The sequence below is a fragment of the Bombyx mandarina genome, chromosome 09, assembly GCF_030267445.1.
Source record: "Bombyx mandarina strain Sakado chromosome 09, ASM3026744v2".
Classification (NCBI taxonomy): Eukaryota; Metazoa; Arthropoda; class Insecta; order Lepidoptera; family Bombycidae; genus Bombyx; species Bombyx mandarina.
In genome coordinates this window covers 5,978,086-6,004,851 of record NC_143216.1, presented here as the reverse complement: position 1 = coordinate 6,004,851, position 26,766 = coordinate 5,978,086, and the positions used below count along the sequence as shown (strand labels likewise).

The 26,766-nt window shown below is 39.8% G+C and overlaps 1 long non-coding RNA gene across 1 annotated transcript in view; it reads left to right on the top strand.

The window, feature by feature from the left end:
* The window catches only part of LOC149502314 (uncharacterized), a 125,123-nt gene extending 104,004 nt beyond the window's left edge, over positions 1-21,119 (top strand). Inside the window, exon 3 of the long non-coding RNA XR_016323503.1 lies at positions 18,478-21,119. This is a non-coding gene — a long non-coding RNA (uncharacterized LOC149502314). The remainder of the gene's footprint in view (positions 1-18,477) is intronic.
* The last annotated feature ends 5,647 nt before the right edge of the window (positions 21,120-26,766 follow it).

The window sequence follows — 26,766 nt, the reverse complement described above, 5'->3', positions numbered from 1 at the left end:
CCCGCTGGCTGGTACAAATTTTTGTAATTAAATAGGTACTTAATAAACGTTCACGATTGACTTCCACGATGAAGGAATAACATCGTGTAATAAAAATTAAGCCCGCAAAATTTTATATTGCATTACTGGTGGTAGGGTGTCTTGTGAGCACAGACGGGTATGTACCACCTGTCGTAATAGTTACAGATCTTTAAACCGAAATACATAGGAGCTTCCCGTAGAAATAAACATCCACTGAATTGAATGGTAATACGTACGTATAATTCATAAATCACAAATAAATTACGAATTGACGCTACTAATTTAATTTTTTTTTACAAATTTTATAGGAAAGTGTAAATATACCGAAGCCAAGTGTGTAAAATTCCATTTGGCTCGTAAATTTTATTGCCCATCTTCGTTTGTACAATTTGGCGGTTGTATCGGTTTTAGGCCAATTTTAGACAATAACCAAATAAAGCGGTGTCGAGAAATAGTCGAACGATATCTATGGAGTCGGTTGCCGGAATGGATCCGACTCGACGGGTTTGTGAGCACCGCTTAAACTACTTTACAACAATGCACTAAAAAGTAAACGCAAATCTATAAAACGCTTTACAAGCAGTTTTTATCGGGTTTCCGATTTGACTCTGAATTCTGAAAAACCAAAATCGTCGTTTTATTTGACGGCTTTTATGAATTTAACCGGGAAGTGGAATCCACGGCCCCTTTTGCTGTGAAGCGGTTATTGTACATGTTACTGGACTGTCATAAAAATCAGAACGTTAATACCGTTACTTAGCATGCGTTGTGTCAAATAATATTTATCCGCCCCTTCAGACTGGACTCCATGATTGTATAATTCCGAGTTGGCAACACCTTCTACAAGCAGTACAAATAAGGATAAAAAGTCGAGGAATTGCGAAAGGGAAAGCGACCTTACTGATGTGAGATTCCGGTTCTCCTCTTAATGTAGGTATATATGACGGATACATGGGGTTTTCAATGTGTAAGCATCTCACAAAACTTGGGCTCTCTAAGGTAATCGGGTAGCTTAAGACCCATGCCACATTTAAAAATAAATATACTTTCAGAAACAAAAACAAATTTTAATAACAATCTGAACTAATAATCAAAATAATTAAATCTATTTTTGTTGCAGCCTGATGAGTCAGGATATTAATAAGGTCAGGATACTAATTCAGAATTACTGTATTGTTATCGGTCTTTTATTAAGTCTGCAAATTTTAAAATTTGTTACGCGTTTTGAAGTTGAAGAAAATTACTTTGAAATATGCTGTTACATTGACAGGCCCTTTTTGTTTTTTTGATTAATATTTTTTAAGATTCCTTTACAATGACTGACCCTTTTTTCGGGCAGTGGGCCGAACCCCCTACGAGATTTCCGCGCCTAGGGGGCACACGGCGTATGTAACACCTGACGGTCTGCAGATGTTGGGAGCAAACCGTGATGTCAAGGATATTTTTAGAGCCCTACCGCACCAAACAACTCCCCTTGCACCTTCTCACCCGATATTCGATCTTCGGCCGGAGTTAAAATCCGGTCAGAGTAGGGGAGTTCTCGCGATCAACACTACAAACAGACTCACGACAACATTGAAGGAACCAGGCCAAGCCAATTTGTTTATTATTCGACAGTAATCATTGAAACATATGACATTGTTTAGATTTTTAGATTACATGTAATGTTCATTTTTTGAAAACATTTAGTCTTCCCATATTCATGGGATATACATGGGTACTGTGAATTCACCAAATATTTATGATCAAGCATACAAACCGCTAATGCATTTATGTCAGAAACACGGTCTATCCTGTTTATACTTAGTCAATGAAACATTTTCCTTATCGTCCGATTTCTTATTAGATTGTTCGAGAGTTAGTTCCTCTTTCAACGAGAAGCGGGCTTACTATTATTATTGTTATTCACTTACCTAAGGGATGGAAGGGAGTTACTGACGCGAGGAACAAAACTTGTTTTGTCTTATGTTGTATCACGTTATTGTATTAACGGAATTGCTTATGAATTCTTTTATGTATTTACCGGTAACGTATATACGGTAATTATTGGCATACTTTTTTTGTATATATTTTTTGAAAATAAAGTAATATCCGTGTAGTCGTAGAAATGTGTACATTCAAAATGTGTTTTATTGTGTAATGGGTACCAAATCATATTACGCGATTGCATAGATTTTATCGCGGGCTTTGAGCGCGGCGACTGAATCAAGAAATTCCGTAACGAAAATAACCTGACACCCCCACTACGCCTACTATGTAGCTTGCGTTCAACACATTCACACGTTGCGCTTGTGTACTGTTTGTGAATAAGCGCGTGGCGTGACGTCACACTGTATGCGCATCATGAAAAGTCTGCCCATCTCTCTCTCGCGCGGTCTAGCTTATGAGTGTGAAGGGGACAGTTAATGTTTTGCTTTTATTAATGTTTAATATAGCGTGGTCTTGTTTTATTATTGTTTTAATATTAAATTATCATTGTCTAATTATAATTGCATAAGTTGATAAAAAATGCTATGCAATAGCTTTACCGCGGCAGTTCCCGAGTGCCACACGTTTGTTTTTTGATACAGAAACTATGATAACCAGACCTCAAAAACCAAATATGTATCTTCTACCAAGATAATCAAAATTTCATATCGTGGTCGTCGTGGCCTAACGGATAAGACGTCCGGTGCATTCGTGTTGAAGCGATGCACCGGTGTTCGAATCCCGCAGGCGGGTACCAATTTTTCTAATGAAATACGTAGGTACTCAACAAATGTTCACGATTGACTTCCACGGTGAAGGAATAACATCGTGTAATAAAAATGAAACCCGCAAAATTATAATTTGCGTAATTACTGGTGGTAGGACCTCTTGTGAGTCCGCACGGGTAGGTACCACCGCCCCGCCTATTTCTGCCGTGAAGCAGTAATGCGTTTCGGTTTGAAGGGTGGGGCAGCCGTTGTGACTATACTGAGACCTTAGAACTATATCTCAAGGTGTGTGGCGCATTTACGTTGTAGATGTCTATGGGCTCCAGTAACCACTTAACATCAGGTGGGCTGTGAGCTCGTCCACACAGCTAAGCAATAAAAAAAAAAATATCAGTCAAAAATTTCAAATTTCGTAATAAATAATTTTTAGCAGTTTTTTTTTTTAATTTATATTAAATAATTTGAATGTTTCTTGAAAACTGATACCGTTAAAAATGTTCCCAACTAGTTTTCCCTGAGGAAAATAAACACGAATCTAACAAAGAACAAATAAAATGGGACGTAAATTTTTTTCGTAACGAAATTGATTATTCATCCTCTTCTTCATTACCGAAATACCCAACGTTAGCTCCGATATCTCATGCAGATATTGGAAATTGATTACCAAGATTGATTACTGCGAATATATTTAATTATAGCATTCTAATATACCCTATTACTTAGACAAATTTTCGTTTTCTGCAGATGTTGACGTTATTGGACTTATCTAGCTTCAAACAATGTCGAGCACAAAGTTTTGTGTAGGCACACTTCTGAGTACTCATTAGGTTTAGGTTTTTTTATTGCTTAGATGGGTGGTCGAGCTCACAGCCCACCCCACCTGGAGTTAAGTGGTTACTGGAGCCCATGGAGTTCTACTAAGATCTCAGAATAGTTACAACGGCTGCCCCACCCTTCAAACCGAAACGCATTACTGCTTCACGGCAGAAATAGGCAGGGTGGTGATACCTACCCGCGCGGACAAGAGGTCCTACCACCAGTAAAGAAGATTTTAGATATAAACAGCCAGCGATCTTCTTGTATACCTTACAACGGTGGGCCGAAGCCTTTAAAAGCAATGGCGGAGTTCTCGCTGTCCGCCTCGATATAGCGATGGCTTTCGATAGGGTCTGGCATAGGGAACTTCTATCACAGCTACCAGCTTACAAAATCGAACAGGCTCAAAAGGGGGAATTCAACCAAATTCAATTAGAATCATTTACATAATTAAATAAACCTTTTCTATTTTTCGTGTTACGAAAACTGTAAAGTATTTAAATCGTCGGAAACAATATAATAATAAATATTTTTTTTATTGCTTAGGTGGGTGGACGACCTCACAGCCCACCTGGTGTTAAGTGGTTACTTGAGCCCATAGACATCCACAACGTAAATGCGCCACCAACCTTAGATATAAGTTCTAAGGTCTCAAGTTTAGTTACAACGGCTGCCCCAACCTTCAAACCGAAACGCATTACTGCTTCACGGCAGAAATAGGCAGGGTGGTGGTACCCACCCGCGTGGACTCACAAGAGGTCCTACCACCAGTAATTATGCAAATTATAATTTTGCGGGTTTCATTTTTATTACACGATGTTATTTCTTCACCGTGGAAGTCAATCGTGAACATTTGTCAAGTACGTATTTCATTAGAAAAATTGGTACCCGCCTGAGATTCGAACATCGCTGCATCGCTCAACACGAATGCACCGGACGTCTTATCCCTTAGGCCACGACGACTTCTAAAAGGAAGACTTCTTCTTCTTATAAAAAGGAACGCAAGATTAAACAGTAAAAGTGGTTTTAATCATCCATGCCAAGGAGTACATTGGGTACAAAGTAATCTGTACTCCACTGAAAGAGGTTTTATTTAAAAGAAAGTCTTATTTTATAATTATGTATTATAAAAACTCTGTTAAATAATACTGCAAATAAAAATAATTTTAAATTGGGTATTTCTTATTAATGAAAAACCGCTATTGCGTTTTAAAATCACATTTGACGCTTCTATTCATGACCAATAGTAATTATTGTATGAAATGGAACGGTCGAAGCTCATTCATCATATTTAGGTGACTTTAAGCTCAACCCACAAATTTAAATTTCTAAAATAGTATTCCGTTATTAAGTTTGCAATTAACATAAAATTAAGATTTTCTACCAAATAAAAATGTAAGATTGATCCTTGTTTGACACAAATCCAATATTTAATCTTCATTTTGTTAAAATTTTATGGAAATATCAATGAGGCGGTGCAATAACCCCGAGACCTCTGGGGTTCAACATATCATTTTTTGAGGATGAGTCGGTTGCTGGTAGCCTAGGGACCGCTTAAGCGTCATCAGGACAAGCTCAAGGGCTCATGTAGGAAGGTGGGAAGTGGTTAGCAATGAGGTAGGCTGACAGCCTATAGGCAGCTGCTTTGAGCGTCTATCGCATCGAAATCAGGGCCTGATAGGAAAATCTTGCGATAAACTTAGCGGGCTGATGATGTAGACTAAGTGGTAGGTCGAATTCTTCAATAAGTTTGACGAGTATTTGTTTACGAGTGGTTAGCTGTCACATCAGCCAGTTTAGGGTTGTAAATCGAGGAGAGTACGATAAGGGATTATCGTGTCACATTTATGTCAGGTGTAAGCATCTCGACATAATTTTCTAATATCTATGGAGCAAAAAGCATTCTAGGCACACAATATGAACTAGGCCCTGAAAAACGCAGTAATATTTAAAGCTCTTCTTCTTCTGACGCTCACGTAAAAAAGAGATGGAGAACCTTTTTGCGGACACTGAGTTTTGTGAATGAGAACATATTGTGGGCTCCTGTACTAGGTAACTAGGTATTATTTTTTCTGTCTATTTCTACTACGAATTTGTAAAACATTCTGGTCTAAATGGTGAGACACCCCTTACATAATTGAGATTTCAATCTCACATCTCATGTTTTGGTGTCTTTGAGCTCCGAGAATTATTTAATACTAGCGAACCGCACTCGCTTCGCTTCGGGAATTTAAATTAAATTTTATTATTGATAGCTGAGTCCCGCAATGCTACCCGCGTTTATTGTCGTACCGCAGGTGACGCCGCGGGACAAAGCTAGTCTAAAAATACCTAAGTTACTCCTTATATCATCAGCTACCTATCAGTGCAAGTTTCGTCAAAATCGGTCCAGTCGTTCCAGAGATTAGCCCGAACAAACAGACAAACGGACAAACAAAAATTGTAAAAAATCTTATTTTGGTGCATGTACCGTATATATATTCATATGCATGTAGTAAAAAGCGGTTATCTTAATATTGCAAACAGACACTCCAATTTTATTTATATGTATATATGAAGTGAACTTTGTCTTGATAAACGAATTACAGATGTTGTGTTTGTGAGGTTCCAAGCAAAAATATACCATCTGTTAAGTAAATACATATTTTAGGCTTTATAATAGATGATGATAATAGAATAACTAGATGACGACCGAGCATTGCTCGGCATTTTTTAATTTTTTATAACGCCATCTTGTTGTATCTTTAAAGCAGTAAAAATAGTATTATTATTCGCCTATAGATGTCGGGAAGTGTCATAAAGTTGATTATCGATAAAGTTGATTATTGAAAACACGAATAAAACAACATTTTCTGAAAATAAACCGTAGCTGGATCGATTTATCGCCCTCGAAATCCCCTGTATACTAAATTTTATGAAAATCATTGGAGCCGTTTCTGAGATTCAGATTATACCTAGTCAGGTCATAAGTATTGTCACACAGTAAAAACTTTTCTTTTAGAATGCTGGCCACAAAAAAGTTTATTGAATTCGAATTTCGAATTGTTCATGAAAATAAAAATGTATAACTTTTAGAATTTTACTCATTTTTAAATATGTAGTGGACGCTTAAAGAAGACCGTGTTGCAGTTATTGCGTTGCATCGTTGCGGTTACGCGCCAATTAAAATTTTTAACATACTGAAAAATTTGAATATAGCCAAAAGATTCGTTTATCGTACCATCAAACGATACAATGAAGACTCTAGTGTAGATGACAGGTCAAGAAGTGGTCGCCCTCGGTCTGTTAGGACTCCAGCAGTGATAAAAGCTGTGAAGGCGCGAATTCAAAGAAATCCCAAACGTAAGCAGAAACTGTTGGCCCTTCAGATGGGGTTAAGCAGAACCACGGTGAAAAGGGTGTTAAATGAAGACTTAGGGCTTCGGCCATATCGAAGAAAACCAGGACATCGTTTGAATGCTCGTCTAATGGACCTGAGACTGAAGAGATGCCGCGCTTTGTTGAAGCGGTACGCGGGAAAAAAATATCGGGAAATTCTTTTTTCGGATGAAAAGATTTTTACCGTAGAAGAGAGCTACAACAAACAAAATGATAAGGTGTACGCACACAGTAGTGAAGAAGCGAGCAACCGTATTCCGCGTGTCCAACGAGGTCATTTTCCATCCTCGCTCATGGTATGGTTGGGAGTTTCTTATTGGGGCTTAACAGAGGTACATTTTTGTGAGACAGGTGTAAAAACGAATGCAGTTGTGTATCAAAATACAGTCCTGACGAACCTTGTGGAACCTGTTTCTCATACCATGTTCAATAACAGGCACTGGGTATTCGAACAAGATTCGGCGCCAGCTCATAGAGCGAAGAGCACACAAGACTGGCTGGCGGCGCGTGAAATCGACTTCATCCGGCACGAAGAGTGGCCCTCCTCCAGTCCAGATTTGAATCCGTTAGATTACAAGATATGGCAACACTTGGAAGAAAAGGCGTGCTTAAAGCCTCATCCCAATTTGGAGTCACTCAAGACATCCTTGATTAAGGCAGCCGCCGATATTGACATGGACCTCCTTCGTGCTGCGATAGACGACTGGCCGCGCAGATTGAAGGCCTGTATTCAAATCACGGAGGTCATTTTAAATAAACTTTAGTGTGATTAGAATATATGTTTTGTTAAGTTCATTTTGGTATATGAATGGTTACATAATGAATAAACTTGTTTCAATTATTTTACATTAAACATGTGACAGAATTTATGACCTGACTATATAATAATATATATATAAGAATTGCTCGTTTAAAGGTATAAGATTGTTAAATTCACTATATGATAATAATCGTATAAAATATGAAAGTTGTTGGAGTTCAAAGTTTACTTTGAATTTAAATCACACACCTAATATACATGCAGATTAAGCGTGTTATTATGCCGGCGGTAACCATCTTTGCGGTAAGGTCACTAACTCATTAAAACTTTAAATTGAGGTTACCGAAAATTACAATTACATCGTTGTGTGAACTCAGTGTAAGCACGATTTAAATATCCAGAGTAGTTCCTTTTTATTTTTCATTAATTTAAATTGTTATATATTTGTTTTAAGTAGAATATGATTTGAGTTTAGTTTTTTTTTAAATAATTAGTTATGAATGTGAAATCGTTACTCTTCGAACCATGAAAAGGGGTTTAGGGTCGTTTTCAATTTTGCGGCCAAAAAAGTAACGATTTCATGAATTTAAACTTTTTCTAATTTTCCATATTTTTTGTATTTAGGCACGTTCAGAATAAAAAATGCTTCATCACAATCAAGTCAATCCCTCATTTATTGATAATATTAAATAATATTCATTTATATTTTTCATTTTACGCATTTGATAACGCGAACACGGATGGCAACTTAAATTTATGAACTTTCTTTAAAAAACTTAGAAATCGTACTTCTTTTATTTTGTTCAAATATTCTTCGAATATCTCGTCTAATTCTATTATATCTATCTAATTCTTCTATTCTAATATCTAGTTAATTTTCCTTTATTATTGTATTATATACTGATGATAAAATTGCCGAATTTCAACACGCATTACTGCAAAATAGTAAGCAAGTTAGAATTTGAATTTCGAACCAGTGATACCTAAGAGATTTGGGGTAGTTTTTTAATGTATAACTCCTAATTTAGCAGTGTTTACGAATATATAGTTATTGGACCACGTAGCTGTTATCATGACAACAAATTTACTGTACTTGGTAACATTAAGATTATGAGAATTAAATCAAATAACTCGCTTTTGGCCCCAAATTTGAAAACGACCCTATAAGCCTATTGAATAAAAAAATATTTTGAAATTTTTAATGATATATTGAAGATAGGTAATTAGTGATTTAGTCGATAATGGAGTCTTTATTAGTTACTATACATGCCACTATCTAGTTGAGAGTCTATCTATATGAATAGCGCAATACGCTATTTTTACTGCCTCAGTAAGCATGTATGCAGCATTTTTTTTTTTTTTTTTTGTCAGGAGGAAATCACCGGACTTCCGCCCTCCACTGGGGATGGAGGGCGGGGCATGTCGGAGTTGAACCGACTAAAACCTCCTGTCGCTCAACAACCAGCATCCAAACCTCGCATGAGACAGAACTCATGAAAAGGCAAAGGGGGGAAAGTGAAGCGTTTAGTGCGGAGCACATCTCTCCCATCACCCTCCCCCTCGGGACGCCGGACTGGCGGTCGTCGGCGCCACGACCACCAGTCCTCTCGGTCGGCAGGCTATCCGAAGCCCGCCTAGATGGCACCGGTTAGAATGGTCTACCCTCGGAATACCCCGCTGGGTCAGAACCAGCGTGGGTTGAGGATAGCCGGCCTTCCATCACCCGGACGCTCTTGCATAAAACGCGTGCAGAGCAGCTTGCACGTCATCTTCTTGGGTCCCCTTCGCCGGTCCCCAGGCCGACATGTGAGAGAGACCCGAAACACTTAGAGGGCCAGGGCTTGGGCGAAATCCGCCTCCCTGGCCCCCGCTCGACGGCGGCGGGCCTGCGCGTCTCGCACGCGCCCCGCCGCCTCCTTCTGCGAGATGGTGCACTCGCAGAAGTCGAGCATCGCCTTCCACGACTCGTCGTCACCGAGCATTGATGCCACAACACCCGGCAACGACAAGTCGTTTCCTATTTTTGCGACAAGGACACGGCGCCACCCCTCCCATGCGGGGCAGGAGACGAGCGTGTGCTCCGCCGTATCCAAGTCGCAACCACAATGGTGGCACTCTGCCGTCAGCTCGGCTCCGATCCGGTGCAGGAACTCACCGAAGCAACCATGCCCAGTGAGCACCTGCGTGAGCCGGAAAGTGAGGCGTCCTCTGTCACGATTCACCCAATTCACAAGAACCGGGCGAATCGCCTCGACGCTCCTACGACCAGCCGAAGGATCGGCCAGCCGTCTGGACCATGACTCCAGCACGGACTGCCGAGATTGGGCCCTCCGCGCTCTAACCACACTGGGGCTGGGACGTGCCACGCCCCGTGCACGAAGGTCAGCCCGCCACTGATAGTCAGCGGCGAGCGCCTCCGCTTCCCGAACCCAAGGCGGCGTCCCAGCCAGTACACACGCCGCCTCGAAGGAGATGGTGCGATAGCCGCGGATGACCCTGACCGCGATGGTGCGTTGCGGCCGTTGCAGCAGCTTCGCTACCCCCACGGCCAGGGACTGGCCCCACACGGGCGCCCCGTATAGGGCCATTGATCGCACCACCCCTGTATAGAGACGGCGCGTCACCTGGTCAGGCCCCCCAACGTTGGGAAGGAGCCGGCTTAACGCGCCGGCCATCCCAAACAGACGAGGGACCAGATTTTGAAAGTGAGCAGGGAAGGTCCAACGACTGTCCAGAATGAGGCCGAGGTACTTCAACTGCACCCCGACCCCGATACGGACGCCTCCAACCACAATATGGGCATCGACAGGTGGCACTCTCCGGGGCCTGTGGAACCACATGGCCTTGGATTTACTGAGCGCCACGTCGAGGCCCAATCTCCTGATTTTGCCGACGACATGCGCCACCCCAGCGGTAGCAAAACGGGCAGACTCAGCAAAATTCCCCCCCCGGGCCACGACCACCGTGTCGTCTGCGTAACAGATTACGCTTAGGCCCGGGAGGAGGGCACCCCTCAGTACCCAGTCATACCCGATATTCCACAAAAGAGGGCCGAGCACCGACCCCTGTGGAACACCGCGCACGACCGGGAACCGGTGCACGATCTTACCGTGTCCGGTACACGTGACCGATCTGTCCTCCAAGTAGGAACCCACCAGCCGGCGAAGGTAGGGGGGCACTCCGTGTCGTTCCAGCGCTCCCCCTATCACGGACCAGGGCAGGGTGTTAAAAGCATTGGCGATATCGAGTGACACCGCCAAAGCCACCCCACCCCCGGAGACGGCCTCCTCCGAGAGGGCCCGCACGCGAAGGATCGCGTCTACCGTTGAGCGGCTCTCTCGGAAGCCATACTGCTCCGCCGACAGATCGGGTCCCACCCTGACCAGATGCTGGATGATACGGGCCGCCAGAATGCGTTCCAGCAGCTTTCCCACCTCATCCAGCAACACGATGGGACGGTACCCGGCGGCAGTATCCGCCGGGCGCCCCTCCTTTCTCAACAGCACAAGTCTGCTCGTCCTCCACGATGAAGGAAACCGTCCCGACTCGAGGCAGGAGTTATAAAGCCTCAAGAGTCGGTCCCCTAGGGCACCAAGAGCCAAGGCCCAAACCCGACCATGGACGCCGTCCGGGCCGGGTGCAGTGTCATTCGCGCACATTTTGCGCACGGCCACACGGAGCTCCGCCCCCGTTATATGGGGCACCTCGGCAGGGGCTTCGCCGTCGTATTCCGGCGGCGCGTCCATAGCGGGAGCAACAAATCCCTCCCGCTCCTGCGGGAACAGCGCCGAGACGATGTCCCGCAGCTGCCGAGGCTGGAGACGCTCCGTGATCGGGGGGGCTCATGGGCGCATTTTATTGCGCACCATATGATAGGGCCGCCCCCACGGATCCTCATCCAGCGTCTCCAGGAGACCCTCCATGTGTTGGTTCTTGGCTCTTCTGATGGCCAGCTGCAATGCCCTCTGCGCAACGCGGAATGCGCCGTGCAGCCGGGCCTCTGCCGCCGCGAACGCAACCGGATCATTGCGCCGCGGCAGGCGGCGGCGGCGATGCCTGGCGCACTCGCGCCTCGCCCGAACGCACTCCACGCGGAGTTGCGCAATTTCGGGCGACCACCAGTACGCCTGGCAATTAGGAAGTCGAGGGCCGATCCGGGGCATCGACGCATCACAGATGCGACGCATCGTGTCCCGGAACCACCTTGCCTCTCTCTCGACCTCCTCCGGGTGTGGACGCATGGGCGCCCACGCCGCCACCGTAGAGGCTTCCATCAGGAGCTCCTTATTCAGGCGCTTCAGTGCCCACTTGGGGAATGATCGGGACGCACCACGGGGGTGGTCCCCGTGGACGTCCGCGACTGCGGAGCGGGCGGAGAGATCAAACCGAATATATCGGTGATCTGACAGCGTCTCCGCCCCCTCCAAAACCCTCCAGTCGCGGATACGGCGCGCGATGGCCGGGCTTGCGAACGTAACGTCCACAATAGACTCGCCCTGCCACCGCACGCACGTCGCAACCGACCCTCTATTCATCAGACAGAGGCCGGCCGCATTCGCCCACCTCTCCAGTAGCCTACCACGAGCGTCCGAGCGGGGGGAGCCCCATGCGACAGACTTCGCATTGAGGTCCCCCGCGAGAATTAGTGGACGAGGAGCGAAGCGGCGAGCAATCGCCCCGATCCCGTCCAGGAAATGCCCGAACTCGACGGTAGGCCTGTTCGGAGAGAAGTACGCCCCGATCACGACGGTTCCTTCCAGCTGCACCGCGACGAACCCTTGACCCCTGGTCACCATCGCCAGGGGGGGATCGCCGCCTCTCTTCGTATGACTATGGCCGCCAGGCCGCCATCGTCCCCAAACCAGCAATCATTTGCTGGGGGAACGAAGTACGGCTCAGCGACCACAGCCACATCTATGGACCACTCCGCCATGCTCTGAGACAGCATGTCCTGAGCTCTGGCGGAGTGGTTCAGGTTTCCTTGGAGGAAGCGATAGGTGCGGTCCATTACTGTTGGACCACATCCATAGCCCCCTCCCCTTCACCGCTGCCCCCGCCCTCCGGCGCCGGCGCCGCAGTGGGGATTGTATGCAGCATACCTGATGATAGATAAATGGTAATGGATATTAGCATTTATGTGGTCGAAGTTTCAGTTGTAATATAAAAAAGGCGTTTTATGTTTCAAAGCAAAATATCGCTCTGTTTTGCAGCAGAAATAGGAAATATGGTGAGTTCTACACCTGCGTAATAACAGAGCGCCCTAGGACTAAATTCGAAAATTTATTAATTTGCAGTGACGAATTTCCTGGCAAGGCGTTATTCCTTCATCGTGGAAGTCATTCGTGAATACGGTATATTTGTTGTTGTTGTTGTAGTCCTAGGGTACCCTGCTGGTACATAGGGCCCTCACAAGTTCTCTCCACTTTACCCTGTCTTGCGCTTGCTCCTTGACATCACTCCAGTTCACGTTGGCAGTCCTCATCTCACTCATATACTCATCACGGTATATTTGGATATCATAAAACTTATTAGAGCCATCAACAAAGCATATTTATTTTATTTCCGTCAAAAAATCTCAGAAGCAGAAAGATCTGTTTGATAATCTATATATATAAAAATGAAACCCGTTTTCCGTTGTCACGACATAACATGAAAACGGCTTGACCGATTTGGCTTTTTTTTTTTTGTAGTTTTCTAATACTCTGTACAAGGTTCTTACGGAAACAAATATTAAGAAAATCTCTCAGAAATATTGAAAAATATACATTTAATTTTGCATATTTATTTGTGAACTATTCCACGCGGACGAAGTCGTGGGCAAAAGCTAGTATATTATGAATGTTATTGAAATAGGCACGTTTTGGCGGGCTAGTGAATTCGTGACAACGCATAAATGATACTTCAATATAATGCGATGGTAAATAAGGAATGTCGTTATCCGCAAATAAATATGCAGCCTTGTTCCATTACTTCGGGAACGTAATGCCTGTATTATGTAAGTAAGCAACAAATAGTAAGGGCTACTTTATGCTGCTATCGGCCAAATAATATAATTTAGTAATTGTATTGAATTATTAGTTACTTTATTTAGGTACTTTATTTACTGGTTCAGCACATTAATTATACATACAATCCAATTGAGATTTAGTTAATGTTCTAGTATCTGGTATATGTGTATATTTATTATATGTTCAATATAAATGTATGGTAAGGCATTGACATTAATACGTTACTTATCGTCAAGAATTTATGTGTTTATTTTATCAAGTTCTTGTGTTTATTTACGCTTCCTATTCTAGCGCTGGATACAATGGTCATAGAAACCTCGACACAAAATAGCGTCTTTCTTTGTACTGAAAGTAAGCGACCGGAATATTACATCCAGTCCGTTTTATATTAATTCGAAGTACATTTAATGATTTTTAAACCTTTATTTTTAATACACAGGAAGAAACAAAAAGTAATGTTTTGATAATAAATCAAGTTTTCTGATAATTCAGAGTCAACAGTGAACAAACACACTGAACACTTAAATATTGTTAATTTCAATATTATACCAAGGCTTCATAAATTTACTTACTCTATATGTTATTGCCAAACAAAAAAGGCATCGACTAATATTTTATTAGAATTGTTAGACGATCAATTGACGGAACACACAAAAAATGGCTTGTTATTACATCGTCGGTTATTTGAGCCGCTTGTAATATTAACTTTAATATGTTCGCCGATAGTCGAATCGCTAAGTTGTTAAAGATTAAAGATTCACTTACAATTTTGTAATCATCTGTGTCCATGAAAATTAGAAGTTTTACAAGAAGCGAAATTACATATCGACGCTTGAAAGGCAAACGTGACTAATCGACAATGCGTGAAATTTGCAGTAGACTAATTTAAAGTTGAAATACCTGAAAACAAAATTTATTTTAACGAATCTAGCTGTAGTAGAATCTAGCTAGTAGCTGGAGGATATAGACTTAGAAATATATTTTTTTTGCGCATCGAATATGGTTATTCGCCTATCATTTATGTACAAAGCAGTTATTGTCGCTTAGTCACGTTTGCCTTTCAAGCGTCGATATGTAAATTGGATAAATACTAGAAAAAAAAGGAAGCTCGCTAAGCCTCTATATAACTTACAAAAAAATAATAGCTCTGTCACTGGTTAGGGCATAGTTTATTAAAATAAAGCCTACAGAGCTAATTAATTTCAAGATTAACGTTTTTCAAATTTAATGTTTATGACAAAAACGTTTGGGATGGAATTTATGTTACACACGGTAACAGTATGAACAGATCTTTCTCTCTCTAGTGCTAGGTATTCTCTAAGTCATATTTACTATAATAATATGTAAGGGTTTAATAACAATTTAAACTATTTTTACGGCTTAGTCTCGCGATTGAATTTTCATTTTATTATGTCAAACGTTTCCAATACTTTACGAAGGACGTCTTTACTTTACGTCAAGGACGACTATCATCTGAAAATGTCATTTAATGAAAATAACAAGAAAGAGATTAAACCGTCTAAATAGTCTTACAAACAGATAGTTGATAATTGAAGTCGCCGTGGCTTAAAGGATAAGACGTCCGGTGCATTCGTGTTGAGCGATGCATCGGTGTTCGAATCCCGGCCGGGTACCAATTTTTCTAATGTACTAAGCAAATGTTCACGATTGACTTCCACGGCGAAGGAATAGCATCGTGTAATAAAAATCAAACGCGTAAAATTATAATTTGCGAAAATACTGGTGATAGGAGCTTTTGTGAGTCCGCGCGGGTGGGTACCACCACCCTGCCTGTTTCTGTCGTGAAGCAGTAATGCGTTTCGGTTTGAAGGGTGGGGCAGCCGTTGTAACTATACTGAGACCTTAGAACTTATATCTCAAGGTGAGTGGCGCATTTACGTGTTAGACGTCTATGGGCTCCAATAACCACTTAACACCAGATGGGCTGTGAGCTCGTCCACCCATCTAAGCATTAAAAAAAGATAAAACGCTTTATTTAATAATGTTTTTGTAAAGTTTATGTGATGTAAAATTATTTGGAAAAGCTCTGAGTTTCTAGACTATTCTTCTTAGTGGTGAAACTGAATTCAGAATTAGCGATAAAGTTATAGAATTTTCGTTTCTGATTCAATTAAAGATTCAGAAATGACAAAAATATTAATTAGCTGTTGCTAAATAACCAAAAGAGCCAACGGTTTATGACATTTGCGAACATTTTCTAACTATTTGCACAAGACTTCGGTGTTAAGTTTAGGAATATATAATGTAATTAACATTAAAACTTTTAATAGCTTCCGTAACGAATCTTGTTTTAGATTCTTATCAAAAGAAGGTACACCTATAAGTTAGACTTTGTTGGAAGCTGAGAGCTGAACAATTTTAAATGATTTAAATGTACAATATAAAACTGCACCTGCGGCAAAAAGGCCATAAGCATGATCTATAGCTTTAGTGGAGGCAAATTATTGAATAAGCGGAAGAAACTGCAGATATAGCAGCCATTTTACGTCGGCTAGTAATTTATATTGAAGTTAAGGTGAGGAAAATTCTTTAGTTAAATATTCCTGGTTACATTAAAATCGTGGGGTATGTTTTTTACCAAAATTTGAATGTCGCAATTCCGACTCTGTATTATATTTGAGTCGTCTATTATCAAAGGTGGCAATCTGTGCATTTGGACAAAAAAAAATTATTGATATGTCAATACAGATTGATTTGAATATAATCGTCTCCTTCAAAGAATACGGTTCAAAACCTGCATTAAATAAAGGTTAATAGTTAACCTGTTATTTATCTAAGATGTCGTTCCGAAGAGTTTTGTGACTGCCAATGGAATACAAAGTCAATAATTCGTTTTTCTGATTTACCAATCATTGTTCAAAAGTCAGATTGCCGGCTTTGATAATATTCGACTCATTTCTAGATTGTAGAGAAAAAGTGACGGGTTTAAATTGCTTTGATTGCTTTCAAACATTAGTTTTTAATCTATTGCACAATATAATTTGATTGACTTATAGTTAATTTCGGTACTGTTGCAAACGCCATAATCACGGGTAGATTGAAATCTGCCGAGAGTCTGTTAGAAGCAAACTTGTCTACAGTATTTCTAGTCCGTTTTTGGGTGCTACCCCTGAAACATGATGACTCATCCCGATAACATACACTTACGGTATAAAGAGTTTAATTTTTTTTTACAAAATATTGGATTCCATTCATTTCATAACTTATAGCCATCAACCCCGGTTGAAGATTTTGTATTTTGCTATTTCAATTAGTTTTTTATTTAAGTTAATTTAAATCGGTTACTAAAAAAAAAACAATCTTTGTGCAATAAAGTGCATATTAAAGTGCATAAAGTGCGAATACACTCACGAAAGTGTTTCCTTCTTTTTTCATTAAAGTAAAAAAAATAGTTAAAATATCATTTTTCTTAAAAAAAACACTCAATACTATTGGTACGATGATAACAGATTCCGGTTCGTGATTTAAATAATTAAAATCGATAATTAAATGCAAATCATAAATTGCCTTGTACACTTTTTTTATAACAATAAAATTCAGTGGCTCTTTAAAATCAATGACCCCTAACTGATGTTCTGGACTGAGTCGTAATTTCATACATGGTTGCACTCATTTAACATTGCTTTGATATCATATTTTGTCAAATATTTCAAACGGATTGTTCGTTTAAAATTTTAGTATTGTCCGCTATTGATGGAATAAAAATTTTCCATCTAAATGAATACGTTTTTAAAACCGCTGGCTATTTCGTTTCATTTCATTGTTTTCGTATAGTTTGTATTTCAAGATTTCAAACTGTTGCGATTGTATAGATTTAATCGATTAGAAATATTAAAAAATTCAAACAATCCAAATTACTGCACAATTGAGTTGGTACACTAAATTTAAATATTGAATTGATATTGTGATTTGATTTTTCAGACGAGCTATCCATCTGACATTCACATTTATGGAAATTATTAGAAAATACAAAATAAAGGGGCTACTGCTAGTGAAATTTTAAAATCGCCTATTGATTTTACCCTATTGTCCTCTAAATTATAATAGATAAATACAAAATCAAACTCATGAATTCCCTGAAATAGGACAATACTTTTATGAAATGTAGGAATTGGCTAAACACCCGCAGCGCAGTTTGGCCAGCCTGATAATGTCAGTTTTGAGCAGAGATCTCGCTCCTGTAGCGCCGAATCCGGTATTTAATCCTCCCTTCTCTGTTCGTAAACACTGACACAGAATTAATGAAAATTCAATTCACAGGTTCTGTATTCCGTAGCAGTTCTGGTTCGATATTGTCACGGTTTTTATACAGAATAAACATTTGGGTATTTCGAATACTTTAGCATTTATTAATACTTGTTATATTTATTGCGATTTTAGATCGCCTCTTTTAGATCAAAGTAGATTCAGTAGCTCACCTTAAGTGGTTGGACTGTCCAGTATAAATTGGGCGACACTCTGTTTTTATCAATCCCATGTCAACAAGATTGTCCTAATCCATAGTTGTACGCTAACTAGCCTATTTACAATTTTAATCGCCGGGTCTGAACCCGAAATCATAGAGAGAAGTGTCTGAGACACGAGATTGAGCGATGCAGTCACTGTACTACTGATACCCATAAGTGGGTACAGATCACAAGAAAATATCTCAAGGAGGCGCATTACGATGCTCAGCAATGTTCGAACGATTAGTGGATGAGAAGGAGGAAGAATGGATTATAATAACTAGGCAAGCGAGCTCAGCAATCCCTATATTAAATGATTTTTTTTTGGACAGGGGTCGATTTTCGTACGAGGTGTCCGCGCCTAGGGGGCAAGCAAGGTGTGTGGAACTTGACGAGGAGACTGCGCAAGGATGTCTTTAGGGCTCTACTCACCGAATGTCTCTCCTTATACTCTTTCACCTGACTTTCGATCTACGCAAGGCGCACAGAACCCGGGCAGAGTAGGGACTTCCTACGATCAACACAACACCCGAGGACGATCGACCGACGGATTGTTGAGGCGAACGACGACGACTGACGACGCCGATCTCCGCGGATGGAAAGCGATGCTGCTGGAGTTCCAGGATACACCGTTGGATCAAAACCAGCTTTCCGGATAGCAACGCGGACCGTACCGCGGAACACAGTCGTCCAATCCTTCTGCATGTGACCGTCACCGGAAGGAGATTGCCTCCTCACAGGGGATGGAGTTAGGCGAACGTCCTACTACGATCTCCGGATTGGCGACGGCAGCCTCTCTCTCTCCCGTTCCGCCATCTCCTTTTGTGAGATGATGGACTTGCTGTAGTCGCATTCCGGCATTGGTTCTTTCCGGGCAACGAGGTGCTATATTAATGGATAGTCTTTACCTACTAGAAGACTAGAATATACCTTGACGTGCTGCTCCCAATACCCTGCAATTCAGAATATTTTATAGTTAAATTATTTTCGTGCACACATAAGCTTTTATTGAAAAATTTTATAGGACTCGACTTATGATCATGTTTTCATCCCGTGAATTGGATCAGACTTAACCTACTGTGAAGATAAAGCAACAAGTCCTGGAATCTGATGCTCTCGATACCATCTCGTAAAAAGAAGAAGTTCTGAAGTTGTGGTGACCTAAACGTTAAGGCGTCTGGTACTTTCGTATTAGGCGATAGGACTTAGCCAGTGTCCGAATTCCGCAGACAGGTACAAATTTTTCTAATATATATTTAGTAAATGTTCACCAACGACTTCTACAGTGAAGAAATGACATCACGTATCTTTTATCTTTTATAATTAATATATGGTAATATTGTTTAGAATTAGAAATGTATGTCATATTAATTGAAAAGTTATTTGTATTGTGGAGTAAATAAACGTAATTATTATTATTACTATTATTATAATAGGAATAAAACGTGCAAGAAATATAATTTGGGCCCGCACGGGAACTCACCACCTTCCGTATTTCTGTTTCGTTTCGGCTTGAAGGGTGGCGCAAGCCATTGTACTGTAAAAACTGAGACTTAGAACTTATGTCTTGGGATGGGTGGTGATACTTACATGGTTGATATCTATGGGCTCCGGTGACCACTTAACATCAGATGTGTCGTGAGCTCGTTCAGTCATCTTGGCAATAAATAACAAAGGTCGCGGAACCAGAGAGGGAGAGAAATTCCCTTTCAACATCGAACGGCCGCCGCCGAGCTATGGGGTGTATCGCGCTCCGACCTGACAGGCTTGTTCGTGTCCAGCGTGATATTTTGGAACACCACTGCTTAGGCTGCCTGACGGGCAACTGAACCCAACTGGCCGACGTAAAGTCATCGATTCGTCATTAGGATGTCACTGGCCGTGAGAGGTGCGGGGATCGGGTGTTTGCACGAGAGTGGAGAGAAGTCTTCTTGGGTGGCCGCTACCATCTTAGCAGTCCCGTATTGAACCGCGCGCCCCCTCAGCGTGTTGACTTCGTAAGAAGTTCGGCCATCGGCTCAATTGAAAAAAAAAGGGGGGGGGGTATTTATTTGTCGAAATTAAAGTATTGTAAAACATTTGGTTACCTCAATTCATCAAAAGTGGATTCTTGACCTATATAGGTACGATGCCTTAAGTATGCAAACAAAATTTTACTGCTGTCCCAGAGGACTTTAACCCACTTTTCCCTTTTCCACAAATGTTGAAAATAAGGGTTAGCAATGCGTACACTTCTTACGAAATACATTCGTGCAAGCAAACTGAGTTTTTCAACAATTTGAGTTAGGCTATTATTATAAAATTTGGTAACCATGATCTAAGAAAAGTTTCGGGCCAAAAAAAACATTATAATTATTATATTTATGCGAAGTGAAAAGCATTTAGGTCTATACTGAGACCTTAGAACTTATATCTCAAGGTGGGTGGCACATTTACGTTGTAGATGTCCATGGGCTCCAGTAACCACTTAACATCAGGTGGGCTGTGAGCTAGTCCACCCATCTAAGCAAAAAAAAATTTAATCTAGACATTCCAATTAACAAAACCAATACAGTACACTCCAAAAAATGGACAAAAATATTCCGTTAGTTGTTTAAATTTTAATATTTTTAAAATGTATATAAAAGTATGTGTTTATAGGTGCCCTTGAGAGAGTTCTATCTTCACATGTCTCACTCACTTGACCTATTTATTGAATCGAGGGTTCATTGTGTGACAAGTGGTTCGAACATTCGAACAGAGAGATCTCAGTCATCACCCATTAGAAGTACTTACATTTGCGCGACAGATGGCATGCAAATATTGTTGGCTAATTGATCTTTGATGGCCTTTCTCGAGTTGGAAATGCTCTGTTTTATGTTTGTTGTTTTACATGTAATTTAGAACTGATTGTAAGATAAGAAGACATTTAGGTTAATGAGTGATAACGTAGAAGTAAATGTTGTAATGAATAAAACATAATGTATTTAATGTGTTTATGATATAATATTGTATAATTGTTAGTTTGTTAAAGTATTCCTTGGTGAAAATAAAAAAAATACTTTTAAAGTCAGATTTTTATCTTCAAAATGACTTTCAGAAACAAATATGTAAAATGTATTATGGATCTAAATCTTAAGTTGTCAGTGATGATGGTTTCATATTGAAACATTATAGTTAATATAAATAGTCAAGTGCGTGGTTTCCTTTGTGATGTTTCGCAAAGAGCTTTCTGTTCTATTCTAAATTTTATCTCGTTAGTTATATTTTGGGTTTACAATATAAATTTTATCCGCACGTCCATTTAGTTCACGGCTCGCGTCACAAGATGGATAATAAGACCCAATGAATACGATTTCTAAGGTCATTCATTCTGTTTGTGATTTGGGTCGGGTTGAATGCGCCTTTGTTTCAATAATGCGTGGCTTTGTCTTGCCGACATTACGCACTGACTTCCATATGAATTTACTCAAACTTCTAAGAACGTGGTACTGTTGCGAACAAACTTTGTTTTAATATGTATTATGTTTGTGTTTAAATTTCTTATCAAAATATTGAGCGTTCTACTTTTCATTTCTGATTATTATTATACTCGTCATGTTGTACTTGACTTTAATGGTATCGAAGAGGAAATAGCTCATTTGAGTTAAACGAGAAGGCTTCTTTCGACTATGAGTATCGGCAGGGCTACTGCTAGCTCAAGCTACTAAGCACCGCTTAAATTATTTTTAAAACCTTGCCTATAGAGATTATTACAGTGGTGTAAAAACACAAAAATGCCCATTAAATTTTAATTGCTTTTCGACTCACCTAAACAATCTATACGATCATGTTGGAAAGGCAAACTAAATAATGTCACACCTAAAATTTTAACTCAATTTGGCACCAATTCGTGCGGTATACCGATCTTTTGAGACCATACATTCATGCATAATTATTATTAAGTGCATGGTATAAAACGAATACGTATGAGAGAAAAAAAGCATTCGACAAATAACGTAATTTACTTTATAATGTTTGATCTTTTTGAGGAAACGTTCCATTTCATTACCTCAGTAAAAATTCTTTTATCTTGCATACTGCCAGAAAGTCGTTATTTTTCAATAAACATAACATTTAATATAAAAAAAAACACAATGATACAAATTTCGCAATGTATCAATAAACTTCAAAGCGCTCATATCTCATTATGTCGAGTGAAAACGGAAACGTGAGCATATCAAAGCGGCCGACATTACCGCGCTCGTGTATTTCAAGCTAATTTCACAAGCCAGCTAAAACGAACCGGATTCTTCGAATAGTACCTAAAGGAACTTTGAGCACTTTTAAACCCCCACCTTTTGTTTCTGAACCTTTCGGGTTTTGTTTGTGCTTTTAGCTAAACCTAATGGATAACGGATGCGAGTCGATTAGTAGTTGAGAAACGAGATTTGTGTTTTGTGTTTGTTGCAGAGTTGTACAAAGTGACGTTCCCTTACGTCACTAGTGCGGAAAAGTTTATAATTTATATATATAAAAATGAATTGCTTTTCGTTAGTCCCGCTAAAACTCGAGAACGGCTGGACCGTTTTGGCTAATTTTGGTCTTGAATTATTTATGGAAGTCCAGACTGTCCAGAGAAGGTTTAAAAGGTAAATAAATATGATAATACTCGGAATTAAATAAAAATAACAATTTTGTTTTTCCTTTGATGTGTCCCCCGTCGCGTCGGACGGATTCCTTCTGTTTGTTTTAAGTATATTTTATACAAAAGTTTAGGTCTTTTATTTATCGATTGAGGCACTACGAAGTCTGCCGGGTCAGCTAGTATTGAATAAAAAAAAATTGTACATTACTTAAAGTCATTAAGTTTACTACGAGTATGTCGTCTACTCATCACGTTTTTAGCGCAGATGGATACGAGCCTAAGATTAATTGTTATCAACAGGTCTGTAAACATTCTCAGTAACGGCGAACCCCAAAATTTCAAATCAGTAATCATGATTGCATAAAAAAGGCAGGGTTTTCAAGGTAAGCCGCTTTCACACTACGCTATAATAGCATATAGTATATAGCTCATAGCACAACAATATCGCACACCATACATTGTTAGGGACACGTTCACTGTACTGTACTATATGTTATTGGCTAACTATAGGTTGCTATACTATATGGCACTATAGTATAGCGTAGTCTGAAAGCAGCTTTATAAATTAACTAGCGGCCCGCTCCGGCTCCGCTCGGGTCTTTAACAAAAATTTTCAAAGATATTTGACGTTGTTTTATTTTTTTAAATAAAAGAACACTTATTGCGGTATAGCTATAATAGTTAGACATATGCTGTCGTCTCTTTTTGTAAACAATAATGTGTTCTACAAATTCGTAGTACATTATTTTATTCTAGCATGAATAGTTTTCGCAGGGCACGCAATGTAAAGAATATTTTACGTAGTTTTTTTACACCTTGGCTTACATTATTGGAGTTTTAGTAAGGTATCCCTAATTTTTTTCAAAAATTATTATAGCCTATGTATGTCATTCGGGAATAGTGTAGCTTCCAAACAGTGAAAGAATTTCTCAAATCGGTTCAGTAGTTTCGGTGCCTATTCAATACAAACAAACAAACAAATCTTTCCTCTTTAGAATATTAGTATAGATAAATACAGCAGAGCGAGATTGAGAGCTAACTAGATAAAAGAGCTGAGAATATTACTACTGCGGGTGAATAACGAAATACCTAAGGGTGACTGAGTTAGTTCGCGTATCTTTTTAACTGGTGATTGAGCATCGTGAAAGCTTGAACCGATAGGTACACAACTATCCTGTCTATTCCTGCCGCGAAATTGTCTCTGTTTGAATGTCATACAGTTGAAATATTGAACTTAAGTCTCTTGGTAAGCGATTGCTTTATGAAGTTGTGATGTCCACGGGCTATGTCAAAGGAGAAAAGGATATCAAACAGACTACCATCATGTCAGTTCTTTGTATTTTTCTCTTGGAAACAATTTTTTTTTTTGGATATTGTCAATTACTCAAATAGCATACTGTGTTGCTTATGAAATCGAAACATCACATCGTTCGTTAAAGCACTCACAAGACTTGAAAAAGCTTCAGAGATAATTTTCAAGAGATAATTTCGAGAAACAATTTATCTAAATGTAACATCTATAAAGGTTTGTATTTTTTTTAAAAACTTGAATTGATTAACGTACATGGCCGAATGCATTCTGATACTTACCTAAGTTTAGCTTTCAACATGTGGATAAAACTGGAATTCTGCAGCACATGCACGTTACTTGTAGCTCCCTTTTTCAGTGATAGACTGCAAAAAGCTACGGCTTTGAACAATAATATGAGGAAACTACTTAACCAATGTGTTGTCCACGAGCGCGTACCCATCTAGAGCCATAAAAAAGACATGAATCACATTTATCATTACTGTTTCATTATCTTACGGTAGGCAGCGGCTTGGCTCTGCCTTTGGCATCGCTGAAGTTCATGGGTGACGGTAACCACTTACCATCAGGTGGGCCGTATGCTCGTCTGCCTACAGGTCCAATAACTTTTTTATCGATGTTCAAAAAAACATTTTTCTAATGAAATACGTATTTAGTTCGTGTTTTCGAATCCCTTCCACGATAAAGGACAAATCGTGTAATGAAAACCGAACTTACAAAACTTATAATTTTGCGTAATTAATAACAACTGAGACATAGATCTGAAGTCTCCAAGTGGGTGGCGGCATTTAAGTGACTTGTAAGTTCCTAATTTATTTCTTTATTATTTCAACATAAAATATAAAAACAAGTGAACTTCTTTTTCTAAAAAATATAGTATAACTTTTTTGAAATGTAAAGAGAGTGAATGTTGTTGAAACCTTAATCACTATGTGGCAATTTAGTCCTTACTGATTTTAATGATCATGTTAATGTTTGCGTTCACATGATGTAAATGTGAATGCAGCCCCATGAGAAATCACCCGGTCTCGTCACTGAATAATTCATTTAATCCGCTTAATAGGGTCAGCTTGGAACACGAATGACTACGCAATACATTTTACTCCTTAACTCGATAATTTATTTACGTTCGTCGATTTCATTTACGTGCAAGCGAAATTGTGATGAATGCAATGAAATCAAACGGCTGCCCTACCCTTCAAACCGAAACACATTACTGCTTTACGGCAAAAATGGGCAGTGTGGTGGTACATACCCGTATACCAGTAAGCAAGAGGTTCTACCACCAGTAAGACCACCTGACCACCACCCTGGCATTACTGAAGTCCTTGGGCGTCGGTAATCAGTCACGGTCAGGTGGGCCGTATGAACGTCTGCCTACAAGGGCAAGAAAAAAAATCAAAATTCTTCATAGATCGCTGGAAACGGAACATTTTTGTTCTCCCAAATTAAAAGTACCGTGAAATTTTTAAAGATTAGGCTTTTGTGCTGTCGTTATAAGCCTTACATTGTAAGCCCGCATGGGTAGGTATAACCATCCTGCCCATTTATATGTACAATACAAAACAGTCATGCGTTCCAATTTGAAGAGTAGTACAGGTATTAGTAATTGAATTGAGAATTCGACCTCATGTCTCAAAATGGGCTCGGCGTTAACATTATTATGATAGCCACTTAAGGTCCGTCGAGTTCGTTCTCCCGTTATAAAAAAAAGGATATGCCTTATGGTTCCAGTCGAATCTCACTTTCATTCGGCTTTCGCTATCGTAACAAAATGAAACAGTGAATTTTCTGGTTTTAAAATTATAATCTTGATATTTTAAAAGTGAAATTAAGGCTTTATTGAGCCAGTGCGAAAAAAAAAAAGACAAAAAACTAAGATCGAGTCAAGTTCATCTAAATAAACTAAGTAGACAGCTTTTTTTAAATTATTTAATTTAGAGTCCACAATTCGGTTACAGTTTTACATTTGGTTATGATATAAGTCCACTATCTTATGCAGTAGCATATTTGTTACGTAGCAAAAAAGTGAAGATTTATGGCTAAATAGCTTGAAGGAAATCTGTCTTCTGGAAATAAGAGGTCGGCAAGTACTTATTATAAATCCGCACCACGCCGACCCCTGACCTTAATAAGCGCCCGGAAACTCAAACTTAAGATAATTCAATAATGTTTAAAGTTAACTAAGTAAAGTTTCTTATCTTTAAAAGCATTTAAACTGATTTCTTCCGAGCAGATTGAAGAATCGTCTAAAGTTTTAATTGTGACTTGCTTCAAATAAATTAATCATTTTAAAACTAAGCAATAATCGATATCCTTTGAATCACACGCACTGTTACTTAGTTTTTTGTATCGCGGTTTTCATACTTGTGAGTTCCTGTAATTTCAGCCATAGATAATACACATAAACAATAATGTTTACGGGCGTGGGCTACTAGATGGCTTCGCTTCGATTAGTTTCTCATTGCTTCTGTAGATGCCAGTAACATATTGCCTGTCCTATATTTAATTTTTAATGAAGGACTTTGTAAATTTTCAGAAACCACTAATTGATAAAATTTAATTAATTTATCTATAACAAATAAAGACTTGTATCTTGTATGATTTATATTTTTTTTTGTTTTGTGTGTTTAGTTACACAATAATTAGATGTTATGTACGTGTAATGTATGTTTAAATTAACTTAACTTTAACAACGTATAAATT